The sequence below is a fragment of the Borostomias antarcticus genome (assembly GCF_949987555.1).
Source record: "Borostomias antarcticus genome assembly, chromosome: 1".
In the NCBI taxonomy this organism is placed as follows: domain Eukaryota; kingdom Metazoa; phylum Chordata; class Actinopteri; order Stomiiformes; family Stomiidae; genus Borostomias; species Borostomias antarcticus.
Window position 1 is genome coordinate 37,699,481 of NC_140234.1, and position 14,759 is coordinate 37,714,239.

Consider the following 14,759-nt stretch of genomic DNA (forward strand, 5'->3'; position numbering starts at 1 on the left):
TGGAATATATTTGTCTAATGGCTAAGAACATTTAAAGAACAATAAATAACATTAAATTAAATTTTCAGAGCAAGAAAGGCTAAGAGCATCAGGTCCAGGCCTAAGCCGGATGTGGACTGATGTGTGTCTGTGTGTATGTGTGTGTGTGTGTACTAAATACTACGATATCCACAGCTCCGCAGCTGACACTGGACCTGGTTAGAGGATAGGAGGGAGAGAGAGAGACACTAGGGAAGACAGAAAACGGTTAGTAGCACACTGAGTCATTGAAGCAACACAACAGTCAGAACAAGCCTGTTTCAGGATAACCAGCTTCTGTACACTCCTTGATATACATACATTGCATAGCAGGATAAATACCAATGTATACAGAGGATTCACAGGTAGGTTTGAGGCTGCCTTTCTGTGTCTCAAGGTCCTAGCTTGTGATTGTAGGCTAGGTCGAAAAGGTACGTCTTGAGGTCTCGCTTGAAGACCTCCGTTGTTTCGGCCCTTCTTAGGCATGTTTCTTGGTCCTGGCTTTTGGAACTGTTTAAAGTTCAGTGCCTGAGGATCTAAGTGGTCTGTTTGGCATGTACTTAACAAGAATGTCTGAAATTTATTCTGGTGAGTGACTGTGGAGAGATTTATAGACTAGTAATAGTATTTTAAAGTCTATTCTAGAGTTGACTGGTAACCAGTGTAGTGATTTTAACGCTGGTGTGATGTGTGCCCTTCGTCTAGTCTTAGTGAGGACTCTTGCTGCAGCATTCTGTATTATTTGTAGCTTAGAGATTGCTTTCTTTGGTAGGCCTGATAGTAGAGCATTGCAGTAGTCCAGCCTGCTTGTGATGAAAGCATGCATTAATCTTTCGGTGTCAGCCTGAGAGAGAAAGGGTTGCACCTTGGCAATGTTCCTTAGGTGGTAAAATGATGTCTTTGTAATATTCTTGATGTGGTTTTCGAAATTAGGATCTGAGTCAAGTATGACACCTAGGTTTTTAGCCTGGCAATTGGTGTCAATTTCCAGAGTTTTTAAGTGTGCAGCTAGTTTCTCTCTTTCAGCTTTTTCTCCAATGATCAGTACTTCTGTTTTGTCCTGGTTTAGTTGGAGGAAATTATGTGACATCCATACATTTATATCTGTAATACACTTGACAAGGCAGTCAACCAAGCTGTAGTTACTGGGTGTTACGGAAATATAGAGTTGAGTATCATCTGCGTAGCTATGGTAGCTAATATTGTGCCTCCTGATGACACTGCCAAGGGGCAGCATGTACAGGCTGAAGAGTAGAGGTCCTAGGATCGATCCTTGGGGCACCCCACAGGTCATAGGGATCTTTCCTGAGCTATATTCACCGAGGGCAACGAAGAAATCACGACTGGTTAGATAGGTCTTAAGCCAATTTAGGACTGGACCAGAGAGGCCAACCCACTTTTCCAGTCTTTCGATGAGGATTGCATGATCTATAGTATCAAAGGCTGCACTCAGGTCCAGGAGGACGAGAACAGAAAGCTCTTTGGAGTCAGCATTAATTCTGAGGTCATTTACAACTTTGACTAATGCCGTCTCTGTGCTATGGTGGTCACGGAAGCCGGACTGGAAAAGGTCAAGGGTACAACTTGTAGCTAGGAAATCATTAATCTGTTTGAAAACAATTTTTTCCAGAATTTTACTCAAAAAGGGAAGGTTGGAGATTGGTCTAAAATTGCTAAAAACTGAAGTGTCTAAGTTGTTTTTCTTCAGTACGGGTCTCACCAGAGCAGTTTTAAGTATTGGTGGGAAGACACCTGTAGATAGGGAGTCATTAACAATGGATAAAATGTCATAGGATACAGAGTCAAAAATAGTTTTGAAAAAATCGGTGGGGATGGGATCCAGCAGGCATGTGGAGGTTTTGAGTTTGGATACTACTTTTCTCAACATTTCTGTGTCCATCAGTGTAAACAGGCTCATATGTCCATTACATGGAGGGAGAGGATCTGTGAACGGGATGCATGGCCTTTTCTTTTTCCATCAACGATTTTTATTGAATTTTCTGCTTTTCACAACAGGAACAATAACAAACACAAACCACCCTCCCACCCCACCCCCTTACCCTTAACAGAAAAAAATAATAAATTATAATAATATAACAGACATAATGAAGTAAATATCAATAATAATTACAATAAGAGTTACAGTACAACAGAAAAATAAATAAATAATAATAATATAACAGACATAATGAAGTAAATATCAATAATAATTACAATAAGAATTACAGTACTACATAAATACATGAATACAGCACATGCGCAATGTGAAATAAAGAGCTTGGATTAAAGAGTAAACACCAGGACACAACACTGATAATACAGAAAGTGTATGACAGTAATGATTCAGTCAGTGGGGAGCAGCTTTAGTCTATTAAAGTATGAGATAAAGGGCCTCCATCTTTGGATGAAATTCTCCAGAGAACCTCTAAGAGTATATTTGATTTTCTCAAGTTTGAGAAAAAACATCACATCTCCCAACCAGGAAGAGGTTGAGGGGGGGAGAGGTGACTTCCAAGACATGAGTATCCGTCTCCGTGCCAGGAGAGATGTGAATGCAATAACACCCGCTTGCGATTTGGTATAAGCATGTGACACATCTAGGGGGACACCAAAGATAGCAGTTGAAGGGCATGGCTGAAGGTCTATGTGTAAGACATCCGATAAAGTTCTGAAAACGTAACACCAAAAATTGTGCAATTTTGGACAGAGAAAGAAAAGTATGACTATGGTCAGCTGTGGCATAGTTACAACGGTTGCACCTATTGTCTATGTTTGGGTATATCCCTGCTAGTTTAGCTTTAGTATAGTGGGTCCTATGAAAGACCTTGAACTGTATGAGGCCTAGAGACGCACAAGATGATGTTGAGCTTAACCTCTTAGTTGCTATGTCCCACCAATCGTCTGTAAAATTGATATTCAACTCCTTTTCCCATGCGGACTTGGCACTGAGGACACGCTTATCATCAAACCTCATGATACAACAATAAATTTGGGAGATAAGAGCTTTCAGATTGGGACTTAGTTTCAGCAAATCTTCCCATGGCAAGACAGGGGGTGGTACAGGGAATGATGGAAACTGAGGCCAAATTTGTTAGCTAGGGATGCAAAATTACAGAATGTGTCACTTTCATACAGATCTAGAATGCACTTAATACCTTTCCTTTTCCACAGAGAAAAGGAGGAATCCAAAGAGGAGGGGGGAAATAGGTGATTACCACAGATGGGGGCCAATACAGATGCAGAAGAGAATTTGAAGTGACGCCTAAATTGGTACCAGATCTTCAAGGAGGCTAATACAATCGGGTTTCTGGTGTGTTTGGTTGGGGAAGTCGAGATTGGGGAACACAGTAGGGCTGGAAGAGATGATGATAAACATGACAGAGCTTCCAAAGATCCCCAAGAGGTGTCGGCCCTATGAAACCAAAATAACAGTTTTTGAATATTGGCGGCCCAGTAGTAGTACGTAAAATTAGGTAGGGCAAGGCCTCCTCCGAATTTACTTGTTTCCAGTATACTCCTGCTAATTCTGGGGTGTTTCCCTGCCCAAATGAATGATGTTATCAGTTTGTTCAATGACTGAAAGAAAGATTTTGGCAAAAATATTGGAATGGAGTGAAATAAGTAAAGAAACCTGGGCAAAACAGTCATTTTTACAGCACTGATTCTACCTATTAGACTCAAAGGGAGGTTGCCCCATCTTTGAAAATCAGATTTAGTCTGGTTAAGTTGGAAGGCGAAGTTAGCAGAAGATAGGGCAGAGAATGATCGAGTGATATTAACCCCAAGATATTTAAATCCAGAATGACCCGAGCGGAATGGTAAATTTAACTTCTGGAGGTCAGAGGCAGATATGCTAATGGGGAAACATTCACTCTTTTGTAAATTTAGCTTATATCCAGAAAATGTGCCAAATTCGTTAAGGATAGAAAGAACAGAAGGGATAGCAGTAGCTGGGTTCGTAACATATAATAAAAGGTCGTCCGCGTAGAGCGACACTCTGTACTCTATGCCCTCACGTCGGACCCCCTGAAATAGGGGGGAGGAGCGCAGGGCCACAGAGAGGGGCTCAATGGCCAGAGCAAACAAGAGCGGGCTTAAGGGGCAGCCTTGCCGGGTCCCACAAGATAATGAAAAATAATCAGATCTGGTGTCACCGGTGCAAACACTCGCCTGGGGGTTAACATACAAAAGACGGATCCAAGAGCCAAACCGATCACCAAAGCCGAATTTTTTAATTACAGTAAATAAATAATGCCATTCTACCCTGTCAAATGCTTTTTCAGCGTCTAACGATATGACAACCTCTGGATGCCCGGAGGTTTGGGCCGAATAAATTATGTTCATTAACGTGCGGATGTTGAAAAAGGAATGACGCCCCTTAATGAACCCCGTCTGCTCCTCTGAAATAATCTCAGGCAGGACTGTCTCCAGTCGAGTCGCTAACACCTTTGCTAGGACCTTAACATCTAAATTGAGAAGAGACAGAGGCCTATAGGATCCACAGAGAGTGGGGTCCTTGTCTCTTTTGAGAAGGAGAGAGATGGACGCTTGAGTCAGAGTTGGTGGAAGCACACCATGTCCAATCGACTCACTATAAACATCCAAGAGAAGCGGCGCTAATTTGTCACTAAATTTCTTTAAAAACTCAGTGGGATAGCCATCAGGGCCGGGGGCTTTGTTACTCTGCATTGATTTTATTGCTTCAACTACTTCAGCTAATTCCAACGGTGAATCTAATCTACTCGCAACAGAAGGGTCAATAGGGGGTATAGCAAGGCTATCGAGGAATCTATCCATAACGGTGGTGTCTGTTGGGAAGTCTGATCGATAAAGAGTAGAATAAAAAGCTTTAAATGTTGCATTAATGTCTGCAGGATCAGATAACAGGCCACCATGGGGGTCCTTGATTTGAGTAATGAGCCGCGAGGAAGCCTGGTGTTTAAGCTGATGCGCAAGTAAACGGCTAGCTTTATTGCCGTGCTCATAGTAGGTACTACGGGACCGTAAAAGCATGCGTTCTGCTTGCGTAGTAGAGAGCAAGTCGAACTCCGTCTGCAGATTCATACGTTCCTTATACAGTTCCGGGGTAGGGTTTCTGGCGTATTGGTGATCTAGATTGAGGATCAGGTTTGTAAGTCGGGTTTGGTCAGCCCTATGTATTTTTGTCAAATTGGCAGAGTAAGATATAATTTGACCTCTAAGAAAAGCTTTTAGGGACTCCCACAATAAAGAGCTGGAAGTAGAATCTGTTTGATTAATAGAGACAAAGGTGTCAATAGAAGAGGAAATGTAATCACAGAAGTCTTTGTTAGAGAGAAGTAGAGAATTGAATCTCCACAGAGGGCGGGGTCTGTGGTGGGGCGCTAACGATATGTCAAGAACCACAGGAGAGTGGTCACTAATAACTATTGCCAAATATTCAGAGGATATCACATCGGGGAGGAGGCGGGCATCTATAAAAAAATAATCGATTCGGGAGTAGGAGTGATGCACCGGTCAGAAAAAGGAAAATTCTTTTGCATATGGATTACGAAATCTCCACGGGTCAGCACAGCCATTTTGCAACATAAAATCTACAAATGCTCTTGACATATTAGAGGGAGGGGCCGGTTTGGAACTGGAGCGGTCTAATTCAGGGCTAATAACACAATTTAGGTCTCCACCAAAAATAAGATGATGTGTGTTTAAATCTGGGAGGGTACTCAGCAATCTGTTTGCAAAATTGGCATCGTCAAAATTAGGGGCATACACATTAACCAGCAAAACAGGTTTCTGCAGTAGGGTGCCTGTTACAATCAAATATCTCCCATTAGGGTCTGAAATAATATTACTGGGGGTGAATTGTAACCTCTTGTGAATGAGTATAGCAACGCCCCTAGCCTTTGAATTAAAAGTAGAATGAAAGACCTGACCCACCCAAGATTTGCGGAGTCTGGGATGATCATTGTTACGCATATGCGTCTCCTGTATGAAAGCTATGTCTGTTTTTAAATGTTTAAGATGCGACAAAACCTTAGATCTCTTTACTGGATGGCCCATACCTTTTACATTCCATGACAGAAACCTGATGGAGTCATTTGAGTTTCCTGCATTATTAGACATCAGCTGATTGAGGGGAAATGTATGTAAAGAGTCCTAGAGAAAGTATAGTAAAGCATAAAAGGACCAGGCGTTGAAAAATAAAAAGCAGCGCGTGTACATACACATAAAAACAAAAAAAACCAACAACAATAACAATACATGGCTCGGATTTCCGATGCATCTTGCCGGGAAAGAACAATCCTCTACTTGGGTGGAGGCGCCCCCGAGTGTCCAAACATAGCACCATAGGTGCATATAGAGATTAACACCTCGATATTGTGAAGAAAAAAAAGAATCATCCAAACCTCTTCAACAGGCGGAGCTGGTGGGCTAGTAGCTAGCCAGCATAAAATAGCGTCACAGTAAACAATTACAAAACAAACGGAGCTAGCCAAATAGGGGGAATTAACAGCTAGACTAGTAGCTCAGTTAACTTAGCCCAACCAGTATAAAACAGTAGGCTACCACAATAAAACAAACGATGCCTGTCGAGTAAGATTTAGAATCTTATGTCACCTGAGCGATTGACGACGACGGGATGAGAAAGTTCAACATGCAGGTTGTCTCGTCTGAAGCTCAAAAACAGTGTGCCCAGTCAGTCAACGGTTGGAAAAAGAGAGTAGTAGAACCTTTGTGCCTCTTTCGGGCATTCGAAGAGCTTCTTCTCGCCTCTGTGCTCCACGCGTAGGCGGGCTGGGAACAGGAGTGAGAATCTGACTTGTTTCTCGTGTAGCTTGCGTTTTACATCAGCAAAAGCGGCTCTCTTCTTGGCGACGTTGGTGGTCATGTCAGGAAAGAAGTAAACATTCTGCCCATGGTATTGAAGTTGGCGTGTGTCCCTCTCTCGTCTCAGAATTCGCTCCTTATCGCGAAAGTAGTGAAACCGGACAATGAATACCCTGGGTCTCGAGTCTCTCCCCCCCTCCGTAGAGCGTGGCGGGCCGATCCTATGTGCCCTGTCGAGGACCGGGGGAGAGGGAAAAAAGCTTGCGCCCATGACATCCATAAAAAACTCGGTCATGAACTTCACTGGGTCTGCGCCTTCAGACTTCTCTGGAATTCCAACCACGCGCAGGTTGTTGCGACGCGATCGTGATTCCAAGTCCTCAGTTTTAGCTTTGAGTTGAGTATTTTCAGACTGTAGGCGAGTACAGATATCCTCAAGGGCGACAATCCGATCGCTGTGGTCTGAGAGAGCTGACTCCATGCCTGTTGTCTTCAGGCCAAGCGAGTCAGTGGCTGATTTGACCTCCTCTAAGGCAGCAGAAAGAGGTGTCAGGGCACTGGCCACTACCGTTCTCATAGTGGTGGTGAGGATCTCCGTCAATTCAGAGAGCAACACAGCGCGAAGCTTATGGAGGTCCGGGGGCAGATCGTTGTCGCCGCCATGACAGCTAGCTGGCGTCGTCGTTTCTTCTTCGTCAGGGGAAACTCTAGTTTTCTTACGAGTCGACATCATGAATAGCAAACAGAATGGTCTAGCGGGGTATCAGTGCAGAAAATAGAGCGTTCAAGTTAAGTTTGGGTGTTAATTTAGATAAAATACCGAAAAACACTCGGGAGCCCCTCAAGGCGCGTCCTTCTCCTTCACATGCTAACCGGATACCCTGCATGGCCTTTCCTGAGTGATATTCCTCCTAATATTCATAATCTTATCTCTGAAGTAAGCTGCAAATTCCTCACATTTGGAGGTAGAGAGCAGGTTATCAGGTGTTTTTACGGCAGGGTTTATTAGGCTATCAATTGTTGAGAAGAGCACTCTTGAATTATTTCGGTTGATAGATATCAATTTTGAGAAGTGGTCTTTCCTTGCATTTCTTATTGCTTTATAAAAAGCAGAGAGATGTTCTTTGAGAATATCATGGTGGACCTGTAGCTTGGGTTTTCGCCATATACGCTCAGAACTTCTGCAGGTTCTCTTTAGTTGATATGTTTCCTCATTTCGCCATGGGGCTTTATTATTGGTTGTGATCCTTTTCAGTTTAATAGGTGCTACAGAATCCAAGGCTGCCCTTACTCTGGTGTTAAAGGTGGTTGCCAGGTCTTCAATAGTTCCTAAGGCCCCACTTCTGGAGTTGATAAATTGTTTGTGCTCATTATTTCTCTAAAACTATCGGCTACTGCGGAGGTAAGATAACGTTTCTTGATAAAGCGCTCAGTACTACTTTTGACTTTAGGAACCAGTGCAGTGAAGAAGATACAGAAATGGTCGGAGAGGGCGAGGTCATTAATAGAGGAAACAGTGATAGTCAGGCCCTTAGTAATCACTAGATCAAGGGTGTGGCCGCGGTTGTGAGTTGGCTCAGAGATATGTTGGGTAAAATCCATGGAGTTTAGGAGGTTGATAAAGTCCCTAGCTTTTGAGTCCGCCTCAGTGTCTATGTGTATGTTGAAATCTCCAATGCTGATAATCTTATCATAATTTGTATGGATGATGGACAGGAGTTCTGAAAATTCTGTAGAGAAGGCAGGGCATTGTTTGGGAGGCCTATACACGGTTACTGCCAGAACTGGGGGCTGGCATTTTAGGACAATAGCGTGGTATTCAAAAGAGGCGAAATCATCAAAGGAGATGGTCCTGCAGCTGAGGGCATCTGTAGCTATGGTGGCTGTTCCTCCACCTTTTTCCCCACTTCTGATAGATTGAAAAAAGCTGTAGTTAGGAGGAGAGGCTTCAATGAGGGCTGCTGATCCATTTATATTTAGCCAGGTTTCAGTTAGGAACATACAGTCTAGTTTACGTTCACATATAAGATCATTAATGAGAAAAGTTTTGCTTGGTAGGGACCTGGCATTTTGAATCGCCATTGAAATAGCTTCCGGAGAAAAGGGCTGGCTCGCCTGACTAGTAGGCCTGGATGGTATATTCACTGGAACGGATATCAGGTTTTTTATATAAGATCCACCTGACTGTTTCATTATGGTAATAGGGGTGCGGTGGGAGATAATTCGCTGAATGGCATATTCAGGTGGGCAGAATTCGTTTATAAAAATATAGACGTCGCTATGCCAGGTCTCAGTGAGGGGCAGGGAATCAAGGTCTATGGTGATGGGGCGCTGGTGAGATGGAGCTGGTGTAGCCCGACCCGCGGGTACAGGAGGTTTATGTTTGGCAGTAGGGTGGTTGAGACGGGTCGGGCTAACCCCACATCAGACGCTGGAAGATCTCAGCGTCAGGTCCATATTCATACTGGGCAGACGGGCACCTGACCTACTAGGATGAAGGCCGTCCCTGGCGAAGAGGTCCGAGCGGTTCAAGAAAGTGGTGAAATTATCTATGAAGGGAAGCTTCAACTGGCAGCAGTAGCCTTTCAGCCAGATGTGGAGCTGACGGATCCTACTATATTTGGCATCACCATACCGGGGGGAGGAGAACGGGCCAGAGATGATGCAGGTCTTTCCTGACGCCTGAGCAGTGGAGATCAGGGCCTTGAAATCCTCCTTCAGCCGTTCAGACTGCTGGAGCTTGATGTCATTTGTTCCGACATGGATGATAATGAATGAGGCCAGGGGATAATCTGCGAGGAGTGATGGGACAACAGTCCTGATGTCCGAGACCTTAGCTCCTGGGAAGCAGCAGGTCCGGACTTTCGGGACCACTACATGGCGCACCATGGAAGATCCGATGACGAGCACAGATGGGGGGGCGGGATCAGTGGCGGGCCCACTGGGCTTAGGGGACTTCCTTTGCTGCCTCACACCTGAAGGCCAAGTGGTAGAGGGTGGGGGCCGGGGGTCCCCTCGGTGGACTGGGCTATGCTCAGGCCGGGGAGCAGGCTTATTAGCCTGGCTATTATGCCGCTCACCAACCAGAGAGGTATGGGTGGGCTGCGGAGTATGGGTATGGTACTGAGTAGGGCAGGGTGTGAAATGAGCCCCAGTAGCAGGGAGCCAGGACGAGGAGCTGATGCTAGTATCCTTGGACCTCTTGGGTACAGGCTCGGCCAGTAAAGCAAAGCTATTCCTCAGTTGGAGGGTGTCGTCATCGGAGGGTTGGGAGGGGACCCTGGAGGTTTCCCTTCCTCGTTTCCTCCTAACAGCTTCCCTTCCTCGTTTCCTCCTTCCTTCTGGCAACTCTACCACAAAGGCCTGATTGGTAGAGTGCTGCAGAGATGGTTGTCCTTCTGGAAGGTTCTCCCATCTCCACAGAGGAACGCTGGAGCTCTGTCAGAGTGACCAGTGGGTTCTTGGTTACCTCCCTGACCAAGGCCCTTCTCCCAGTTTGCTCAGTTTTGCCGTGCGGCTAGCTCTAGGAAGAGTCCTGGTGGTTCCAAACTTCTTCCATGTACGAATGATGGAGATCACTGTGCTCATTGGGACCTTCAGTACTGTAGATTTATTTTGTACCATTCCCCATATCTGTGCCTTGATACAATCCTGTCTCTGAGGTCTACAGACAATTCCTTTGACCTCATGGCTTGGTTTGTGCTCCAACATCCACTGTCATCTGTGGGACCTTATGAAAGGTGCTATAAAAATAAAGTTGTTTAATATTATTATTATTATTATTATTATTATATAGACAGCCTTTCCAGATCATGTCCAATCAATTGAATTTACCACAGGTGGCCTCGATCAAGTTGTAGACGTCTCAAGGATGATCAGTGGAAACAGGATGTGCAGTGCACTGCGTGAGCTCCATTTTGAGTGTCATAGCAAAGGGAGTGAATACTTACAGTAAGTACATGATATTTTAGTGATGATATTTTATGTTTTTATTTTTAATACATTTCCAAAATGTTCACAAAAAAAACCCTTTTCACTTTGGGGTATGGTGTGTAGAATACTGAGGAACACTGACATTAATCCATTTTGGAATAAGGCTGTAACATGTGGACAGAGTGAATGGACAGGAATACTTTCTGGATGTACTGGAGGGGAGAGTGTGACCTGAAATAATTCCCTATGCCGAAAACAGGGAGATAGTATATTCATGGATATGACTAGGTGATAACAGGGAGATAGTATATTCATGGATATGACTAGGTGATAACAGCGAGATAGTATATTCATGGATATGACTAGGTGATAACAGCGAGATAGTATATTCATGGTTATGACTAGGTGATAACAGGGAGATAGTATATTCATGGATATGACTAGGTGATAACGGGGAGATAGTATATTCATAGTTATGACTAGGTGATAACGGGGAGATAGTATATTCATGGATATGACTAGGTGATAACAGGGAGATAGTATATTCATGGATATGACTAGGTGATAACGGGGAGATAGTATATTCATGGATATGACTAGGTGATAACGGGGAGATAGTATATTCATGGATATGACTAGGTGATAACGGGGAGATAGTATATTCAGGATATGACTAGGTGATAACGGGGAGATAGTATATTCATGGATATGACTAGGTGATAACAGCGAGATAGTATATTCATAGATATGACTAGGTGATAACGGGGAGATAGTATATTCATAGATATGACTAGGTGATAACAGCGAGATAGTATATTCATAGATATGACTAGGTGATAACGGGGAGATAGTATATTCATGGATATGACTAGGTGATAACGGGGAGATAGTATATTCATGGATATGACTAGGTGATAACGGGGAGATAGTATATTCATGGATATGACTAGGTGATAACAGGGAGATAGTATATTCATGGATATGACTAGGTGATAACAGCGAGATAGTATATTCATGGATATGACTAGGTGATATCAGCGAGATAGTATATTCATGGATATGACTAGGTGCTGCTGTCAACAGTGACCATGTGTCTGGAGCCATGGCGCAGGTAATAGTGGATGATAATCGCTCTGACGTGAGGTTTGAACAGACGCAAAATTAAATCTCATGCTCGTCACAATTTATATCTTCTCTCTGCTTCCTGCCTCCATTGCATACACATAGAGAAACGCTCACACACGGATACACACACGTATGTACACACACACACACACACACACACACACACACACACACACACACACACAGTATCAGAGCTGTATGTCAGAAAGAGTTTAGCTCTCTGAGAGAAACTTTCTTCATACAGCTGTCTTCTTTGGTAGCTTTTTCATCAACCTGTCTGAATGCGCTGAGTGGTAGGCATGTCTGTACAAGGAGGGAATAATTAAACCGTGACTCACCCTGTGCCAAGATAAAGAGGAAGACTTTCACTGTGACACATTCAACAATGGGATACTGACATTACCTGTGTTGTAATGTGCTAATGATCAGTGCCAGTGTTCACTGCAAGTCAGCGTGTGACGTTTTACTAGACTATGGAGTCTCTCACTGAAACACGCAGGTGCAAACCATTATTCAGTACCATTTAGAAAGAGGAGGAGAGGGGGGGGCTGAGGGAGGAGAAGAGGAGAGGGGTGGGGGGCTGAGGGAGGACAGTGGCGACGGAACAGAGCTGAGAGAACTAGAGCAGGGGTCCCCAACCTTTTTTGCACCAAGGACCGGTTTCATACTGTATAGCCACATTTTCCGAGGCCCAGGGGGGGTAGCCTAGCCTATCACAGTTTTTTTCTCTGAGCATATAACGTTGTAGTGTAGTCGCTTTTTCATAAGTTTAAGTAGGCCTAACAACAGCACACTGATTTAAACACATTACATGCATATTATTTTGGTGTCAACACATATTAACCTATTATTATTATTATTATAATTATTATTATTATTATATTATAGGCCTAATAATAAGTTTAAGTAGGCTAAACAACACACTGATATAATACATTTTGATTTGATTTATTGACAAAAAACATATAACAAAAGTTTATTTGTATTTTTTATAGGGATAGTACGAAAAGTCCAAGACTTGTTTCCATCATTGTCCCTGTTGTTTCAAAGTTCAAGTGCGAGTTGGCATCTGTTTAAAGTGCATTGAGCATTCTTAGTGCATATTATTCTGGTGTCACCACAGATTATTATTATTATTATTATTATTACAGGCCCAATAATAATACAAAAAGCTAGCTAAGATCGGCAAGGCAGGCAACACACAGACACAGTTCATGTGGCTAGCTCGAGATCAACTCAGAAGTGCTCCTTTATTTGGAACTTCCGGGTCGGAAGTTCAAAATCTGTAAATTGTTGTGGGGTTCACAGATAGTGGTTACTAGTGAATAAATGACCAACAAACTGAACGCATTTCAATGTTATAAATGTATTACCCCCCCCCCCCCCCCCAAAAAAAAAAAAAAAAAAAAAAAAAATCCATTATTAATTTTAGACTATACTTTCCGAGGCCCGGTAGCACCTGTGTCGAGGCCCGGTACCGGTCCACGGCCCGGTGGTTGGGGACAAATGAACTAGAGGACACTGATTTGGGTTAAGAGGGGAAAGGCTGAAAACTGACAAAACAAGTTGAGTCCTTGTGTAATCAGATATTTCAGCAGAGAGCTACAGACAATCAAGCTGTTAAAACCTCTTTATTCATTTCTGATATACAAAACATTGTTTTATTCGTTCATATGAAAAATAGCACTGTATTTGTTAAGCTCGGGCTAGGATTGGTCCTTGTGGCTCTCCATAGCACACAAAGTGTCCTTTCCAGAGCCCTATACAGAGCAGGTAGAAGATCCCCTTAACAACTGACGGCGGGCCAGATATGACGATCAGTCCCGCCATCGTTCCAGTAAGGATGGGATGTTGGTTGACCTCACCAGGTCAGATGTAAAAGGTCAGTTCTACTTTGAGCGATGGCTACAGGACAAGCAGCAGAATCCAGAAAGGGACCAGACAGACACGTGTGTGTGTGTGTGTTGGGGGGGGGGGGGGTCAATACATTATAACACACATGCTTTATGTCAACACACACACACGCCTTCCTAGTGTACATCTTTTTTTTTTCTTTTTTGCCCAACTTTTCAAATTTCTTTACAAAAATAAGGTTATCTTGCATTCATGTCAAGTCATAGATTACAATCTGGTTACAAAATGAGATGAACAACGTTATTGCACAAATCGATTACCTACTGACAGGATCATTCATTTAAAAAAACGCTACAAAGAATCACAAATTAATCCTTAATTTTGATTAATACTGATTAATAAATATGCACCTTCTACAGTAGCTATCTGGTAGCAAATGAGATGACGAACGGTATGAAAATGATAAAGTAAGGTGTGACTGAACAGAAAAATCAAATGAAAACAGAGCCATAAATGAAGCAAATCAAACCTCTGTGCCGTCACCGGGCCCAGCGGCATGCTGGGAGACCAACGACGGCGCGTTGCCATGGTGATTAGCCATAATTGCACATTGCACTGAAACATCATCCACCCTGTTTGGAGTGTGTGTGAATGTGTGTGAGGTGTGTGTGTGAGCGTGTGTGTGTGTGAGCATACAGGTACAGTATGTGTGTGAGCGAGCGTGTGTGAGCGTATGTACCGTACTATGTACGTGTCTTGGAGTGTGTGTATTACACGATATGTTTGTGTTGTAAATGCCTGTGTTCTTAATGTTTGTGTGTGTCTCTTTTGAATGTATTAACAGTATAGGAGTGCATGTGCATGTGTGCATGGTTACAGTATAGGACCAAAGCCTCAGACTGATAAAGGTTGTCTTTGCTCCTGGCTATGCAGCCCTCACACTAAAAGAGAAATCCTCCCTTGCATTAACTTGGGTCATGTGATTATGAAGGCACTTGTGAAATGAGCATATCATTCTGACC